A 19118-nucleotide genomic window follows, 5' to 3' on the forward strand; every position below is an offset into this window, starting at 1 on the left:
CTCAATTAGTATTTGGTAGAATTGCCTTTAAATTGTTCAACTTGGGTCAAATGTAAGCCTTCCACAAGCTTCCCACAATAAGTTGGGTGAATTTTGGCCCATTCCTCCTGACAGAGCTGGTGTAACTGAGTCAGGTTTGTAGGCCTCCTTGCTCGCACACGCTTTTTCAGTTCTGCCCACAAATTTTCTAAAGGATTGAGGTCAGGGTTTTGTGATGGCCACTCCAGTACCTTGACTTTGTTGTCCTAAAGCCATTTTGCCAGAATGTTGGAAGTATGCTTGGGGTCATTGTCCATTTGGAAGACCCATTTGCGACCAAGCTTTAACTTCCTGACTGATGTCTTGAGATGTTGCTTCAATATATCCACATAATTGTCCTGCCTCATGATGCCATTTATTTTGTGAAGTGCACCAGTCCCTCCTGCAACAAAGCACCCCCACAACATGATGCTGCCACCCCCGTGCTTCACGGTTGGGATGGTGTTCTTCGGTTTGCAAGCCTCCCCCTTTTTCCTCCAAACATAACAATGGTCATTATGGCCAAACAGTTCTATTTTTGTTTCATCAGACCAGAGGACATTTCTCCAAAAAGTGTGATCTTTGTCCCCATGTGCAGTTGCAAACTGTAGTCTGGCTTTTTTATGGCGGTTTTGGAGCAGTGGCTTCTTCCTTGCCGAGCGGTCTTCAGGTTATGGCAATATAGGACCTGTTTTACTATGGATACTTTTGTACCTGTTTCCTCCAGCATCTTCACAAGGTCCTTTGCTGTTGTTCTGGGATTGATTTGCACTTTTTGCACCAAAGTACGTTAATCTCTAGGAGACAGAACCCATCTCCTTCCTGAGCGGTATGACGGCTGTGTGGTCCCATGCTGTTTATACTTGCGTACTATTGTTTGTACAGATGAACGTGGTGCCTTCAGGCATTTGGAAATTGCTCCCAAGGATGAACCAGACTTGTGGAGATGTTTTTCTGAGGTCTTGGCTGATTTCTTTTGATTTTCCCATGATGTCAAGCAAAGAGGCACTGAGTTTGAAGGTAGGCCTTGAAATACAGCCACAGGTACACCTCCAATTGACTCAAATTATGTCAATTAGCCTATCAGATGCTTCTAAAGCCATGACATTGTTTTCTGGAATTTCCCAAGCTGTTTATTAAAGGCACAGTCAACTTAGTGTATGTAAACCTCTGACCCACTGAATTGTGATACAGTTAGTTATAAGTGAAATAATCTGTCTGTAAACAATTGCTGTAAATGTTACTTGTGTCATGCACAAAGTAGATGTTCTAACCGACTTGCCAAAACTAAAGTTTGTTAACAAGACATTTGTGGAGTGGTTGAAAAACGAGTTTTAATGACTCCAACCTAAGTGTACGTAACAGTACATCACAGAAGACTGAAATATAACAAAACCGTTGACATAGAAACACCGGATTTCCGTCAGTTAAAAAAAAAAGAATGTTGTTGAATTATGAAATAATAAAAAATATGAATAACATTCCACCCATGAGGCCACTAGGTAATTTGACTGCAGCAAAGGTCTACTTCATAACTTCTTTAGATGCATGCTATCTGTCTGCTTGAATTGTTTGCTTGAACAAGCAGGCTCAATGCTCAATGTTTTTTTTTTAGCAATGCTGATAGATTTACCACCACGTTACTTGACTTTTGAAATGCTTTTATATAAAAGTGCTGCTCCACAAAAACACCACTGCTGGGTTTTGTGCTGCTGTCAGCTAGTTCATGTTTTTAGAACACATGGAATAAAACACGATGCTGTACAAACAACCAATTTGTGTAAAAGAAGGTCAAAGGGTTAGAGCTGACAGGGATGGACAGTCAGGGATGTCCTCTTTCTCTGAAAAGAAACCCTCTGTTGAAACCCTTTGGTCCCTTAGTCCCACACAGTTCTGTCTAAAAACACTATAAATGAACCATTGGACATGACGCTATACTGGAGAATGGACCTGAGGGCTGTGTCAAATGTCTCCCTCAGTTAAAACCCTTCTCATACAAAACATAGAGTATCTATTGTTGTGCCAGGGTGATTGATATGGGTATTCAAATGTAGAAATGTTCTAAAGTATTCAGATATAGTACATATCTCTCCGCTATTCCCATTTGCATACATATGGCAAGATTGCTGCCTACACCACTGACAACTCAGCTTGGCAAAAACAATGCCTGCTTCAAAACAATGACTGACACTACACCCAATGATCCCAATGAACAAACAATTTGGCTCCTCGGCGGGCAGAGAACTAGAGAACACCCAGATATGACACAGGAGGTGTGTAAACCGCTGTCTGTGCACTGGCAAAGTAGTATCAGGGGCCTGCAGCCTCCTTCTCATCCATAATGATGTTATGAAGAATCACACAGCACTGTTTACTTTTTAAAAAACAGCAGAGAGCAGCAGAAAAGTGGTGCTAAAGAACTGACACAGAGCATTTGTCTTTATTTGCTGCTCTTTGCCCTGTTGTTCTTTAAAGCGCCAGTGTGGCAACAACCTCAGAGGCAAGACCCTTGGACTGCATAGTTATTTGTCATAAAAGTCATTCCCCCATAGTCGTGACGCTCCATAGAAAATACTTAGACTTCATAGTCAACAACTAGGGGCCTGCCTAATAGTGCTGCCAAACCTTCCCGGTTTGGTCTGGAGTCCCGTGGAATTACAGCGCTTTTCAACTGAGATTGTACTCACACAGTAGAGAGATGAGTGGCTTTCTGGACTATGGCATTGGTTGAGCACTCATGAAAATAAGTGCTGGAGGCATTTCTGGCTCTGTAAATGCAGTCAATATCATAATCAAAGTAGCGGTGTACAGTAGTACCTAAGGGGTAAAAAAGAGCAAGAAAATGTATACACAGGCAACCATAGATCAAAAACTCAAAGCACTGGCTAAAGCGTAAATCAGAGTCCACAAATGCAGAGACATGATAGTCCTGGGTCCCATTTTGACATAGCTACGAGGCTTTGAGACCACTGTCCTTCGGGAAAATGATTGAGCCATGCGGAGAATTCCAAAAGTAAAAAAGTATGAAAGAACAACATTCTAGAACACCGCTGTGCATACGCGTACCCTTTTTGGACTCTAATAGACGCTAAAGGCCTATCTATATAATTGAATGTATGCAAAATGATAACATTTCCTGTCACTACTGGGAAGGGCAATATAGGGGAATGACTTGAAATTAAGAAACTTTTCTTTCATGGTGTGATGATAACGTCCATAAGGAACCAGATTATAATTCCAGCACGTTATCAAGCATGAATTTAGGAAAAAGTCGAAAGATCTATTTTATTTCAACATTTTGACTGATACAGTGTCTCTCAACCGTATTGATACAGCTAAGTGAGTGGGGAGGAGATTTTTGACAAGGCTGCACGGTTACTGGTTAAGAAGGACAGACACATTTGGCTGAACTTCACTGCTGCCCGACTGAATACTGCTTCAATAAGAGATCAAAATTAGTTGAAAATGTGAAGAAAATGCTGAAGAGTTCCTTGCATGTGAAACAAGCACAATGCCTCTCTTTTGAACTGAGAGAGTTTGACAGGCACTCCTCTCCAATGCTGAAATAAAGTTACAGAACCTTAATGGACACTCACTTTAGTCGCTTGCTGGGGACACTTATCTTATTCCAGAAGCATTGCAAAATGTACATGTTTCCCAAAGGTTACTATGGAAAACAAAGATTTACTTTTCTTTCAAAAGTTTTCCTGTCCTGGAGGGAGGGAAAAATTGTATACATTAAATAAAAATATCCCCTATGACACATTTTCTCAATACCAGCAGGAACCATCCAATGAAATTTTTATGAAATGTCTCTAAATGTTACTATCCCATAATCTATTTAATGTCACTTCTGCACTACATCACTTCTGACAGGCTGTTGGCCAGCTGCACGCTAACCATTAAAGGCCCGTTTTTCTACTTCCTGCAAAGCTGCATCTGCCAGGGCACTCACTCTCCAGTCCACCAAGAAGCTACCACACATGCATGTCACTGAAATGTGTGGCAACAATTAACACGCAATGTATAAACCAACCGACCATGTGTCTACGGCAGATCATATTGTTATGCCAGGTAGCAAAGTCATTCCAAACTTGGTTTGTCTCTGCAGGGTGCCTGCCGTGTCCATTGAGCTGCACGATGCATGTCAGCCTCGGGATTACTTCCATCAAGAACGCAGGAACTAGGACAGGGGAGGAAGTGGTGAGGATTTCCAACACAGGACTGCCTGGACAATTTGTTCTTGCTATCATGGAATTCATGATTGAGGAAACCCACTAACGGTTTGATCAAATGTTCTTTCCATGTCATTTCAACAAAAACATTTGATGTGATGATGTTGAATAAACATGGAAAACTGATTGGACTTGCAAAAAGTCATCAATGTAAGGGAATCTCTGACTTTATTCACCCAACTTTTCAACCAAATCCAATGACATAGTGACATGTTTTATTGATTTCACGTAGAATTTAGGTTAGTTGTCAACTCAACCAAAATTAGACGCTGAAATTAAGTCCGTGCCCAGTGGGAATGCGCTCGATAATGTCCATATGAAGTGCAAAGGGACAGAGGATCTATTCATAGCTACCAGACAAACCAAATATACAGCACAGCCTCGTCTATATCACTCATCTAAAGGATGCTTTTCATCTCCCACAGCAAAACAGATATCACACCTTATCATACATTCCACATTCAGAGCACACCTAACCAGTAACACAAGTGAACTCACAAAGGACTCTGGCAGCCGTGGAGAACGCAGATACAAATATACACTGTAAATAACACATTTGGTCAACCAGTAATTGTTTAATATAAGAGCGGACTAAAAACCAAACAGATGCTCAAATATCTATTATACATATTAAAAGAGCAGGTTTAGTTGTGCATCTGGCTACAGCGAGTGTGAGTGGACACATCTGTTAGCCACCCATTTAAATCAGATAAGGGCACTGAGCAACAGCAGCAGGGTACCATGAGGCTGATGGACAGATGCTTGGATTAGTCCTGTGTTGATCGCTAGGAAATGATTTTCAATGGTGGCAGAAGAAAACTAGGAAGGATGTTATTTAGGATATTGATCTTGACTTTATTGATATGTCTTGAAGTTTCCTAACTGAACCAATGCCTATTTGCTAAAAGTGTACTTGTATAGCCTGTACAAAATTGAGATAATGTAGAAGAGAAGCCATTGTGGAATATTTCTGTTTGCTTAAACTAGTTGGCTAGACATAGGATACTATGACCGCAATTGCTGGTCAACTACATAATCAGCAAATCCAGGGGGGATTATGATAGGGAGTCAGCGCAAGGGATTAGGCTACCAAACATCTGCACGCACTGTTTGGCGTGGTGGCACACAGCTACTGACTCATAGAATACATACTTCCAGCATAACAGCACCCAAACTGAATCACCACTCCTGGCAAATCAGTGGCCTCATTTATCAAACATGCATAAATGTCTCACTAAATTCTGGCGTACTTGGAGATTCTAGGATTTGCGTGCGCCATAAATTAGTGTGATTTATCAAACTGTCACATGCAACATATCATACTATATTTCTGTGCTTGTGAACGAGTGCTACAACCTTGCCCTCCATTCACCTTTAATGGTAACACAAATGCCCTCATTTGCTGTATGATCTGGAGACTTTGGAACTGGATCAAGACAGTTTCTAAAAGAAAGGGCAAAGGCAAATTTGATCACATTTCTGTAGAGGTGTGGTCAGAATGTTTTAATCTTTTGCAGTGACATTTTTAAACAAAAAATGCATGTGCCCTAGAGCCAGTGCCAAACACTGGGGGTGCATTCTGCAGGATTGATTGTCTATTTAACTATTTTAAAGTAAATACTGTCTACAGCCCACACTTTTATGCAAAAGACGAATTGTTGTTCAATAATTTTGTTTATCAATACATGATTATGTTTCCTGCCTTGGGATAGGCTCTGAGATAAAAGAGGCTGTGATCACGCACTCCTATCACATAGCAAAACTGTAGCCTACACATACTGTAAAATATTTTTTAAATAGGCTACTGGTCTATTTACTTTCGAGCATGGTGGGCTATTGAATGAGCGATGGATAAATGGTACCCTGATACTTGTTGTGTAGCGGGAATAACCCAGTCATGACAGAAAATGAGAGATATCCTGCAATATGATTATGATTTAGGCCAATATAGTAAAATAAAACAAATATATTAGGCATCATGCTGCTATGTGATCTCCTTACCAATGGCAAAAGTAAATGTTTTAGTTTTATCATTATGCTTATGTTTTAATATGTTATTAGCCTACCATTATTATAATTGCCTTGCATCAAACACCTTCATTTCCCCGAACATATTGCTTGCAATACAGTTGCTCAACCAATAGAAGTTGCGGTAAGCATGGTCTGAGATTTGCGTGGACATACGCACACTTTCCCGTCAAGTTCAAAATGGATAAATACCAACCTTTGTGGGAAAACTGGTGCGCACGCACCTTTGATAAATGAGGCCCCAGATCATTACAACTCCAAGTGGTACGCGCGCGTAAAATGCATGGGGGACCCTGTTTACTGATGTACATATGGGATAACACTAGTAGGATATGGGTCATGAGTTTTCACGGGAAAGTTACAGAGGTTCCTTTTCACCTGCAGTGTGGGCTATAAGCCTATACGGGCTTGGGCTACTACAGTTTCGAGCACTGATTGAACAATTCCACGTGAATTAAATGAAATTACAAACAAGGCTAAAGCAAATAAATGAACTATTTTGACAATATATTCGATTGGGACACAGATAACAAGCTATAATAGTCTAGCATAATAATGATAACAGTAATAATAGCCTAATAATAATAATAACAATATTCTTACCGTATGCGTAATTATCCCTGCAATTTGCATTTCATTTAAATAATCCGTGTTTCGATACTCCTAACAACATTCTGTACACATACATTCACTGTTGAATCGTGGCGACGGTGTCGGCGGCTGAGTATGCACTATGAATATTCCTCCCTCACTCGAGAGTGCAAGGCATTGTAGGCTATCCCCGACCGAATACATTAAAATAGTAGCCTACTCTATGAATGTCGCTTTCGTTGTTTGCAATGTAGGTAAAGAGTGCACAGTTTAACAGGAGCTCCCCGCGACTGTTATCTAAATATACTTACTGTGATGCATCATTTTCCTTCCTCTAACCGGAGCAGAGCAGGCACACGAGCTGTCCTCGGTGAGGCACTCACTGCACCGAGCATCCAAGCGGAACAGACCCTTCTGGATAGTCTAAGCGGTCGAGATATAATAGAGCAATTCTTTCAGCTGGGCTCTAATACAAAATAACTACGCGATCTGTAAAACACTCCAATTCAGCAATACGCGGAAAGTATTGTAAACTAGTACGATTCCCATTGATTAGGAAAGCAGTGCCATGCCATTAGCGCATAAATCATTCTGCCTTATCCTACAGTGGCGTGAGCTGGCACAAGAGGAGCTGGGGGCACCTCCCACATACTTAGGACTAGTCTGAGGAAATCTGGTACAATAACTTTAAAGTTCACTGAAGTCATTATAACAGTAGTGTAATTATATTGTCAAGACTGTGATATTAGGCTACCCTAATAGATGAAAGAAATAACAATTCCAATATTCTTGTTTCCAAACTACCAACAAAATTATGAGAATTGTTCATTTAAAACTTTTTGGGTGGGCTTTTTATAAACATATTTTCTATACAATAGTCTCAGTAATAGGGTTTTTAGGGTTTTTGTTTCCTCAATAGTGTCTGAAACCAGCAATCAGGCAGGTAATAACCTGAGGTTTATCCTTCCAGAACAAGGTTTAGTGTCCTCATGCTAAATGTATCAGCCCATAACCCTGGAAAAGGCTACACCCAGAATGCATTAGCTGATCAAATATTTATATCTTCTTAATGAGATCACATCTCACCATCCGGATATTGCATTTTCCATTCAATACCATGAAATTCCCCTCAATTAAGCAGAATTGGCTGATGGAATCGATATTTACCATTGACAATAATGAGATGGTTTAAGGGATACAGAGATGTACCCGGGGAGCAGGAGGTCCATGAGGTCAGTTGAAGAACTTTAAGCCTTTAAATCTACATCTTAATCAATGAACTGATTCTATCGACACCTGTGACTCCCAGTTACCAGTCCATAGACACAAGTCTGTATTGCCAGGAGCGTGAAGTCAGTGGTTTGATCATATTATTGAAGTCTCTCTCGCTCTCTCTCTCTCTCTCTCTCTCTCTCATCCTCTTGGGAACATACAACAATCCACTAGGTGGCAACAAGATTTCAAGTGAGTTGTCAAAATAAGACCTTTGTGCCAGAGGTAATTGTTAGTAGCTACCATAATGAAATTTAAATTCAGTTATTGTTTATGTATTTTTATCTACACTATGCATGCAATAACATTGACTTGTTCATTCATACATAGTAATAATGTACTTAAAACATTGACAAATTGTCTTTGTCTGTCTGTCTGCAGTAGCTTGAAATCTATTCAACGTAGATGTATAAATTGAATTAAATACATAAGTATGCCTCACCTAATTAATTCAACCTTTGATCCCTTATTTTTCCATTATCTTCATAGAAGCCTTAATTATAGTAAGTGGTGTTAAAGAAAATCTACTCCTTATAAAAAAGTCAATGAAAAAAAGGTGATAATTAAGTAGAAGTAGATGAAATTCCCAGTGGGCATTGCAAAGAAGCTGGTACAGAAAAGAGCTTCAGTACAGAGGACACAGTGACCATAACCAATATAGTTCATGTGTAGATCTTATGTCTGATTGTAAAATATATTTAACTATAATATTATATGATTTAAAATGTTCAGGTGATTTTGGATATTTCCCGTGATGCTCCTGCCGCTTTGAAAAGTACGTTTTAACAGCATTTCCCTGTTGAGCTGTAAGCAACGTCTTTGTGGTCTTTCACTCTGAGCTTGACTAATGATCGCCTTGCCAAGACATTTAACCCCAGACTATCTGTCTTCTCGCTAAGGATAGAAAAGTCTCTGAACCATGAAATAGAACCGGTTGTACTCCACAATGGCTATAGCGTTTTCACCATGCGCCAGAATAAATACTTTAGATTCCGTTATTAAAGTTATTAAAGTATTAAAGTTATTTTAATCCGCAGGTCGTGGATGACCCCAAAATAAAAAAGAATCAATCCAGAAACACTGGAATTAATTTAGAAAGATGGAAGAGTGATGCTGAAATGGCCACCGTTCTCATGGATTGGTAGGTAAGTGTTGGGTTTCGTGTTTAGCCCGCTAGCTACATTAGCAGTTAACCTTAGTATGTTCATGCTAGTTAACACGGCTACTTAGCTAGTTAGCTAACGTCATCTGTATTCGGACTGTTACACTGCATAAACCTCACAAAATGCCCAATTTCTTTATTTCAACTACCTAACTTTAGCTAACTGAAGCTAGAGATGCGATTTGATGACATGACAGTGTGTTTGGTTTGAGAGGAATATAGATGAATATGACATTACATTGTACAGTGTACTATTTCAGTAACAATTTGTTTAATGTTTTCCCACACCGAGCCAACAACCCCCACAGACTCAGACTCGTCCCTTCTGTCCCAAGAGTTTCTCCAGGAACGTTTTGTTCAAAAGAATGGCAAACATTACTCTCATTACAAGTATTTTCCATTTTCTTAAAGAAACTTGAGAAATTAATATACAATGACATTGAGTTAGAATCAATACAATGAAAACTTGGTTTGGAAAGGCCATTGAAACTTGCGCTAATAAGTGATTTCAATGCATTTCAGTGATATATATATATGTTTTTTCCCCATCAGCATCAACACTGCCAGAGTAACAGAATCATGGATGACTTGGCCTACTTCCTGCATGTTAAAAAACGAAACACATAAATCTCTGTTATGTAAAAATCCACGTTTTCATTTTAATTCACAATTAAAAACTTTACAAGGTAAAAGTGACTGTTTAATAAAAAATGGGACAGTTACAATGACAACTGAACACTTGTAGAACTTACATCACACGTACAAGGCAGGACATATAAAGCTCCCAGGAAAAAAATTCTACATGGTGCCGCAGAGAATCACGGAAGGAGGCGAGTAGAATTTCTAAGCAAACAGCTGGAGGCAGGGCTTTCTCCTATAGAGCTCCATTTTTATGGAATGGTCTGCCTACCCATGTGAGAGATGCAGACTCGGTCTCAACTTTTAAGTCTTTACTGAAGACTCATCTCTTCAGTGGGTCATATGATTGAGTGTAGTCTGGCCCAGGAGTGTGAAGGTGAACGGAAAGGCTCTGGAGCAACAAACCGCCCTTGCTGTCTCTGCCTGGCCGGTTCCCCTCTCTCCACTGGGATTCTCTGCCTCTAACCCTATTACAGGGGCTGAGTCACTGGCTTACTGGTGCTCTCTCATGCCGTCACTTGAGTGGGTTGAGTCACTGACGTGATCTTCCTGTCTGGGTTGGTGCCCACCCTTGGGTTGTGCCGTGGCGGAGATCTTTGTGGGCTATATTCGGCCTTGTCTCAGGATGGTAGGTTGGTGGTTGAAGATATCCCTCTTGTGGTGTGAGGGCTGTGCTTTGGCAAAGTGGGTGGGGTTATATCCTTCCTGTTTGGCCCTGTCCGGGGGTATCATCGGATGGGGCCACAGTGTCTCCTGACCCCTCCTGTCTCAGCCTCCAGTATTTATGCTGCAGTAGTTTATGAGTCGGGGGGGCTAGGGTCAGTTGGTTATATCTGGAGTACTTCTCCTGTCTTATCCGGTGTCCTGTGTGAATTTTAGTACACTCTCTCTAATTCTCTCCTTCTCTCTCGGCGGACCTGAGCCCTAGGACCATGCTTCAGGACGACCTGGCATGATGACTCCTTGCTGTCCCCAGTCCACCTGGCCGTGCTGCTGCTCCAGTTTCAACTGTTCTGCCTGCGGCTATGGAACACTGACCTGTTCACCGGACGTGCTACCTGTCCCAGACCTGCTGTTTTCAACTCTCTAGGGACAGCAGGAGCAGTAGAGATACTCTTAATGATCGGCTATGAAAAGCCAACTGACATTTACTCCTGAGGTGCTGACTTGCTGCACCCTCGACAACTACTGTGATTATTATTATTTGACCATGCTGGTCATTTATGAACATTTGAACATCTTGGCCATGTTCTGTTATAATCTCCACCCGGCACAGCCAGAAGAGGACTGGCCACCCCTCATAGCCTGGTTCCTCTCTAGGTTTCTTCCTAGGTTTTGGCCTTTCTAGGGAGTTTTTCCTAGCCACAGTGTTTCTACACCTGCATTACTTGCTGTTTGGGGTTTTAGGCTGGGTTTCTGTACAGCACTTTGAGATATCAGCTGATGTAAGAAGGGCTATATAAATAAATTTAATTTGAGCACTCGCCACACACAGCATCTTGGAATGACGACCGCGTTGACAGATCCCACACCTCCAGGCCACAAATTGTTATGTGCTGCTCCTGGTTCCCACCTTTTACCCCCTACTAGGAGGTCATCAGAGCCTGTATGACATCAATGTGTCCTACGGCCCAGCTACAGAGGTTAAATTCTCAATGGCGCGTTCATTCTATCTTGTGAATTGAAATAATGAGAAATAAAGTTGATGTGATTGATTTCAGGTGTATCAGGTAGAATGTCACGTTGACACAATGCTGATGACGACACATGTAGTGTAGCTGAAGGGTTGTTCATCATAATCTACAGTATGACTGATTTTGTTTCCTCCACCCAACAGGTCCAAGCTATTCTGTGCATTATAGGTCACACAGAATCACAATCTGTTGACTACAGCTAAATGGGGGGAAAGGGGGGGCATTACTACCAAATAAGTAAGTGTCACAACAGTGTCCTTTGCATACATAGGATGTGGTGTTGTGCTGTAACGGGTCATGCTAATGTGACCAAAAAAGTCTGGAGATGATGTGGAAACTGGCTGCTAGGGGCAACAGTGAGTGCTGTTACCTTCAATTAGGTTTTGGTTTTGCTAGGGCATTGTGGATGGGCGTAAAAAGCGATATAAAGTTATTTTTGTTTTAAGCCTATCCCAAACCTTAACAATTTGGAGTTGATGCCTAACCTTCGAAATGTGACATTTGAGAAACATGGATGAACGTCTAATTCTGAAGTGAGACTGTGAGAGCTAGTTGTGTTTACTTGATCTGACCAAGTTGGATATTCATTCAGTCCTTCAAGGTGGGCAGTTCACAGCAGGAATCAATGCAATGCTATATAGGCAATGTGCTGAACAGGCAAACAGAGCCTCATGTAGCTAACTATTTTGGTTGATTACTTACCAAATATTTATTGAATCATATAGCATATCAATATATATTTTCTTCACATATTTCTGTATTACCTGGTACCCTGCCAGTTTATCTGCAAACAGTTGGTGCTTTGTCTGCTCTGTGTTTGTTTCTGGTGGCTGTAATGTTAAGCTTGCAAGTGACTTCACTTCCTCTCCAGCTCTGGGGCCATGGCAGCAGGGTCATTCAGTTAGGCGGGATTTAGCCAAAGACACACCTTGCTGAGAAGGCCAGCCCAAGGCAGCCCAGAAGGCCAGCCCAAGGCTGCTCAGGGCGCAGACCCCTTGTAATTGTATTTATTGTGACACCCCATTAGCTGCTGCCAAGGCTACTCTTCCTGGGGTCCAGCAAAATAAAGGCATTAAAATGAAGGCAGTAAAACCCTTGTTTTCGTTCAAAGAGAAAACAACACCATTTTCCCTACATTTACCCCCATGTGGGCCAGCCCGATAGCAATCGAGTTTCACCAATGAGCGTCAGCCCCTTACCATTTGAGTGACAGCTGGTAAGACACACAGTAGAGCGAGAGAGAGAGAGAGAGCAATGATGTGGTGGACATATCTGCACATTTTTTCGGGGACCACTTTTGTCTCGTGGGCGCTACTTTCAGAACTACTGGTTCAAAAGTACTGGAGAATATCTTTAAGCTGAGCTATTGCTGATTTGGGGTAAGGCCTCTGCCTTTACTGTTAAAACATTTTTTTTAGATATACTGTGACATAGCCTACTACTGGTGTGCCACAGATTTGATTTATTTGATCCCTACACATGCATATTAAGGTCTATTTTATTACTCTCCCTATGAAGGTTAGACTTTGGGAGCCATGAAAGCAGTGCAAGCAAAACACAAGCAGCTCTTTTGAAAAACGGCATCTCGCGTTACATGGAAATCTGTTCTGATATCTCAAGCTTTTTTTCTGTGAAAAATCACACACAGGGTTGTGTGAAACCGAACTGTGAACCAGTGAGCACACATTGAGGTTTCAAAGAAGGGATAAAAGCATCTCATTCCAGTCTCTGAGCATCGTCCGCAGCTAGGGTCTCATTAGTCAAGCTGTATTTATCTGTCCATGCTCAGGAAGTCCTACTGTAACGTTATTTTATCAGGGTTTTTTATCGATGGATATGGGGTCATTACTAGGAATGGACAATATTTCCTGTCCAGTCATAATTAAGTCATGGTGCTGCATGAATTCATCAGTAAGGTTATAGTTTGACTGACACAGCTGGCAAAAGCCTTCTGAAAATCTCTGTCCTCTGCCTCAGGGTGGGGTTGGGCTTGGCTCTATAGGTACATCCGTTTCTCTCCTTTTGATAATACTCCAAATACTTGAAATGTTGTCTAGACAGTGAAATGGCATGCTTGTTTTAAAATAAGACTGCACTGTTTGCTATGGGATGGTATTTTGTATTGCAGCCCTAGTGTATAGACTCCCTAAACCCTCCACCTACCGAATATATTCATGGGAATTGCTTTTAGGATACAAAATCATCTTGGAGTTTGGGGGAGAGTGGTGGCGGCTGGGGTAAAATGGGGGTGAGGGGGAATTAGGGTGCATGGGGGGTGCATGTATAATAAGGTTGACTATGTCACCAAACAGCAGCTCAGCATTTAAGCAAATGTTGTCTGCCTGGCATTGCTGTCACCTTGTTTTAGTCATTAAAAGGCTGGACCACCATAAGCTGCTCGGTAGATTTAACGAGAAATGCTCTCAGTGTGCTTTCCTGTGAAGAAGGAAAATCTTGACACAGGCAACTTTAAGGGTCCTTATGTTGACATCTTTAGTACAACTACTTCCATTTGTTATGGGATATATGCTGAATGCCTCAGTGGATTCCTACCGGCTCTCTCTATAATTAACAAAACAGTTCTAGGCCGCAAGTCACCGGACAAAATAAGTCTACAGAGACTGTCTCCTAAATCTGTGCTGTGTGCAACACATAAATGCTGCTGTTGAAGACAATAAACAGAAGAGACAGTTAAATCTCTATTTATCCCTGGATGCCAGAAATAACCTTGTTTTATGGGCTGTGCCTCAATGCAGAAAATTAGTTCCTGAAAAAGTAATTAGCAACTTGCTTCCTTTATAGGGTGGCATGGCCCCTTGTGCCCAATATTACCCACTTTCCTCTGTAGAATCTTTTTCTTGGCATACGCCCAGCACGGGACAAGTCAGGGTGGAAAAACAATAATTCCATGTGTGCCTGTTTGAGTTGATGCTTTGTTCTTGTCTTGTAGTCGCAGTGTTCACTCAGTGAACGTTTTAATTGTTTTACTGTTTCATGTTCTTAATCTGGGTACTGTACAGAAGCTCAAGCACACAAACTATTAACTACTGAGCCAATCAATCATGCCTGTAGACCTCAGTCCAGTCTTGTAGGCTTTAATCTGTTATACCACAGCTCACTTGAAAAGGCAGAACAAAACCCTTTGGGTCATGCCAGAGGCTCTATACTGCATGCTTTCGCCCTTGAACACAATAAGAGGCTTTTGACCTGAGGGCTGAGCAAACAGACAGCATTTGGAAATTGTGGCATTGATTGCATGAGAGCTGGCACTGTCTCATACGTCTAGACTTCGCTCCTAGAGATAATGGGGAACATTACTCACATGGTTGTACCATGTGACGCATTGAATGCCAGGATTGAGAGAGGAAAAAGTCAATAGAGTTGATAGAGCCATATATGAGGAAAAATATCTTCAAGGCAGATACAGTAATGATACTTTCTTCTTAAGTGAACTTGTCAGTCAATTACGTGAAAAAGTTCTGCAATCAATTTAGACACAAAAGAGGTGAGCTAGATGTCGAAATGAAAAGTGGTTGAGAGGTGTTGAACGTATATCAGCTCTTGATACAAGCTTCTTGAGATACTGCTGACATACTGTAATATGCAAAAGTACCTACATTTTTCAAAGAGTAGAACAATTTGGAAAATGACAAGTAAATGACATTTCATTTTATTTGACTACAAATGAATAGGGATCTTACCCTGGATAATGGCCCTCAAATGATGCTTTGTGCTTGCCATCTTTAAAGTCATGTTTATAAATGGGAGAAAAGAGGAGAACTGACAACCTAATAGATCTGTGAAGGAAAATCAAAGGTGTATACTGATGCCCAACAGAGTATGGGTAACAGTAATTGAATACCCTTTTCACCTTACTGAGCCGAACTGACCCAGGTAGAGCTGTACTGCACTGGCCTGGTTACGCCTCCACTATAGTTGCTGGAACAGTGCTGGAAGGGACCATTTGAAATGAAAATATCAGAGCCACCACTGTACACTCTTAGAAAAAAAGGGTTCCAAAAGGGTTATTCGGCTGTCCCAATAGGTGAACCCTTTTTGGTTCCAGGTAGACCCCCCACAGAGAGTTCTACATGGAACCCAAAAGGGTTCTACCTGAAACCAAAAACGATTCTTCAAAGGGTTCTCCAGTGGGGACAGCCAAAGAACACTTTGAGGTTCTAGACAGTACCTTTTTTCTAACATTGTACAGGTTGGGTTGAATTTCTATAAGCCTCTTAGCAGAAGGAACAGACCACAATTCGTTTTCCTGTCTCTCGTCACTATCGTTTCTAAGAGATGCAATAAACCGAGTTCTCTAATAACACCATGAGAGCTTTGTTATCTGTGATATGCTATGATAATTTCCTCTTCCTTTCCCCAATAAACTCATTTGAAAAGGATGTAACGGCCTGTAAAGCTCTTTGTTATCTTCGATCATTTCTCATTAACTCGTAATGAACAACTCAAGGATGAGCTGAAATATTAGACAAATAATTAGAGAGAAACTCATGCCGAGTCTGCTTAGGTCACAGTGCACCTCACAATTAAAGCTCTGTGCCTTATGCTGTACTGTATATGCAAATTAAATTGTTAATTAATTACTAGAATTGTACAAGTTGTGCTATGTCTTTCCCTCAAGGATGTTTTTGAGTAAAAAAAACATGGAACACTCCAAGCTTTTTTAAAGGATGAAAGTCTCTAACCTGTGGAGCTTGAGAAAATGCAGCAGGATATATACTGGATAAACCCGTCGCTCCATTGAGTACAGTGATGGTTTTTCAAGATCGGGGAAAGATCATAAACAGCGGCAGAAAGAAGGTGGTAGGAAAAAGTGTACTGTGTTAAGGCGTGCCACCCCATCGCCCTCGAGTGACGCGCTGATGTTCATTTCCCTGCTCACTGTAGCACATCTCATCTCATCAGGCCTTTCCAGGTGCAGCCTCTTGAGCAGTCCTTCCTCGGCGTCAGCCTGGCCCAGGGAGCTGCCTGCCGGAGCTGACTGGTTGAGGACACGCTAACAAGGGTATGTGGAGGGTATGTGTGCTAATGCTCACAAAGTACACAGGGGACATGCTGTGATGTGGGGCCTGGCTAAATCTCAGGAGTGTATCCACTGAAGCACATAGGATCACACTGGTCTTTGTTCAAACATACTCTATATTGGCTTGGACACAACTACACTGTACCTGTAATTGCCCTAGAGCCATTGCAAAGTGTCAGATTTCGATGTAATGTTAATTAAAACTCTATTAATTGGATACAGTATGCATAAGACAGCTGAAAAACAGTCATTTGTAAGTCAACCCCCTGATGAGCAAGCAATACATACACCATTGAACAGGCAAACGGCAGCAAAACAGGAGTGCATTATTTGGCTGTGCACCACTAGGCTTCATTAAAAAGTAATTGGGCATATGCGGAACAACTTTGTGAACCTTTGTAATCGGTCTTCTGGGAAATTCCTCATTGAGGTCACGAGAGTTAGATTGCCACTACCATGGATATAAACATACCATACCATCAGTGTTGGGGAAGCAACTCTGAAAATATAGTTTACCAAGCTACCAATTACTTCTCAAATCAAAGTAAACATTTTTGCGCACACAGATTGTCAGATGTTAAAGCAGGTGTATCAAAATAATTGTGTTTCTAGCAGTGCAGTAAGTATCTAACAGTACAATACAAGTACACAAAAAAAAGAAGAAAAAAAAGATGAAGAAACAAGAAATATCAGAAGCACCAATGTCAGAGTCCTGAATGTAAATGTACAGTGGCTTCAGAAAGTATCAAATCAAATGTTATTTGTCACATGCGCCGAATGCAACCGGTGTAGCCCTTACCATGAAATGCTTACGTACAAGCCCTTAACCAACAATGCAGTTCAAGAAAAAGAGAAAATGTATTAGCATTAATAGTATGCATACCCCTTGACTTACTCCAAACGTTGTTGTGATACAGCCTGAATTCAAAATTGATTGGATTTTTTTCTCACCCATCTACACACAATACCCGACAATGACAAAGTGAAAACAAGATTTTTGAAATGTTTGCATATGTATTAAAAATTAAATACAGATATATCTAATTTACATATAAGTATTCACAGCCCTGACTCAATACTCTGTAGAATAACCTTTGGTAGCGATTACAGCTGTGAGTCTTTCTGGGTAAGTATCTAAGAGCTTACCACACCTGCATTTTGCAACATTTTCCCATTATTCTTTTCAAAATTCTTCAAGTTCTGTCAAATTGGTTGTTGATCATTGCAAGACAACTATTTTCAGGTCTTGCCATAGATTTCTAAGTTGATTTAAGTCAAAACTGTAACTCGACCACTCAGGAACATTCACTGTCTTTTTGATTAACAACTCCAGTGTAGATTTGGCCTTGTGTTTTATGTTATTGTCCTGCTGAAAGGTGAATTCAGCTCCCAGTGTCTGGTGGAAAGCAGACTGAAGCAGGTTTTCTTCTAGGATTTAACCTGTACTTAGCTCCATTCCGTTTCTTTTTACCCTGAAAAACTCCATAGTCTTTAGCGATTACAAGCATACCCATAACATGATGCAGTCACCACTATGCTTGAAAATATGGAGGGTGGTACTTAGTGATGTGTTGTATTGGATTTGCTCCAAACATAACACTTTGTATTCAGGACAAAAAGTGAATTGGTTTGCCACATTTATTGCAGTATTACTTTAGTACCTTGTTGTGAACAGGATGCGTGTTTTGGAATATTTTTATTCTGTACAGGCTTTCTTCTTTTCCCTCTGTCAACTAGGTTAGTATTGTGGAGTAACTGCAATGTTGTTGATCCATCCTCAGTCTTCTCCTATCAAAGCCATTAAACTATGTAACTGTTTTAAAGTCACCATTGGCCTCATGGTAAAATCCCTGAGCGGTTTCCTTCCTATCTGACAACTGAGTAAGGATGGACGCCTGTATATTTGTAGTGATTGGGTGTATTGATACACCATCCAAAGTGTAATTAATAACTTCACCATTCCCAAAGGGATATTCAATATATATATATATTTTTTTTGCTATTTATTTTACTACCGATAGGTGCCCTTCTTTGTGAGGCATTGGAAAGCCTCTCTGGCCTATGTGGTTGAATCTGTGTTTGAAATTCAGTGCTCGACTGAGGGACCTTAAAGATAATTGTATCGGTGGGGTACAGAGATGACGTAGTCATTCAAAATTCATATTAAACACTTTTATTGCACACAGAGTGAGTCTATGCAACTTATGTGACTTGTTAAGCAAATGTTTATTCCTGAACTTATTGAGGCTTGGTATAACAAAAGGGTTGAATAGTTATTGACCCAAGAAATTTAAACTTTACATTTTTATTAATTTGTAAACATTTCGAAAAACGTAATTCCACTTTGACCTTATGGGGTACTGTAAACTCAGCAAAAAAAGAAACATCCCTTTTTTCAAGACCCTGTGTTTCAAAGATAATTTGTAAAAATCCAAATA

The 19118-nt window shown here is 40.8% G+C and overlaps 1 protein-coding gene across 3 annotated transcripts in view; it reads right to left on the minus strand.

Moving 5' to 3' along the window:
* The window catches only part of LOC129815003 (contactin-4-like), a 174038-nt gene extending 166531 nt beyond the window's left edge, over positions 1 to 7507 (minus strand). For 2 of the 3 annotated variants that reach the window (XM_055868238.1, XM_055868236.1), the window contains exon 1: positions 7184 to 7507. The gene's annotated coding sequence lies outside the window, so the exon portion shown is untranslated. Of the gene's footprint in view, positions 1 to 6884; positions 7157 to 7183 lie in introns of those variants that run through there. The other variant, XM_055868237.1, reaches the window with a different exon arrangement.
* Positions 7508 to 19118: the final 11611 nt, after the last annotated feature.

The sequence above is a fragment of the Salvelinus fontinalis genome, chromosome 18 (genome assembly GCF_029448725.1).
Source record: "Salvelinus fontinalis isolate EN_2023a chromosome 18, ASM2944872v1, whole genome shotgun sequence".
In the NCBI taxonomy this organism is placed as follows: Eukaryota; Metazoa; Chordata; class Actinopteri; order Salmoniformes; family Salmonidae; genus Salvelinus; species Salvelinus fontinalis.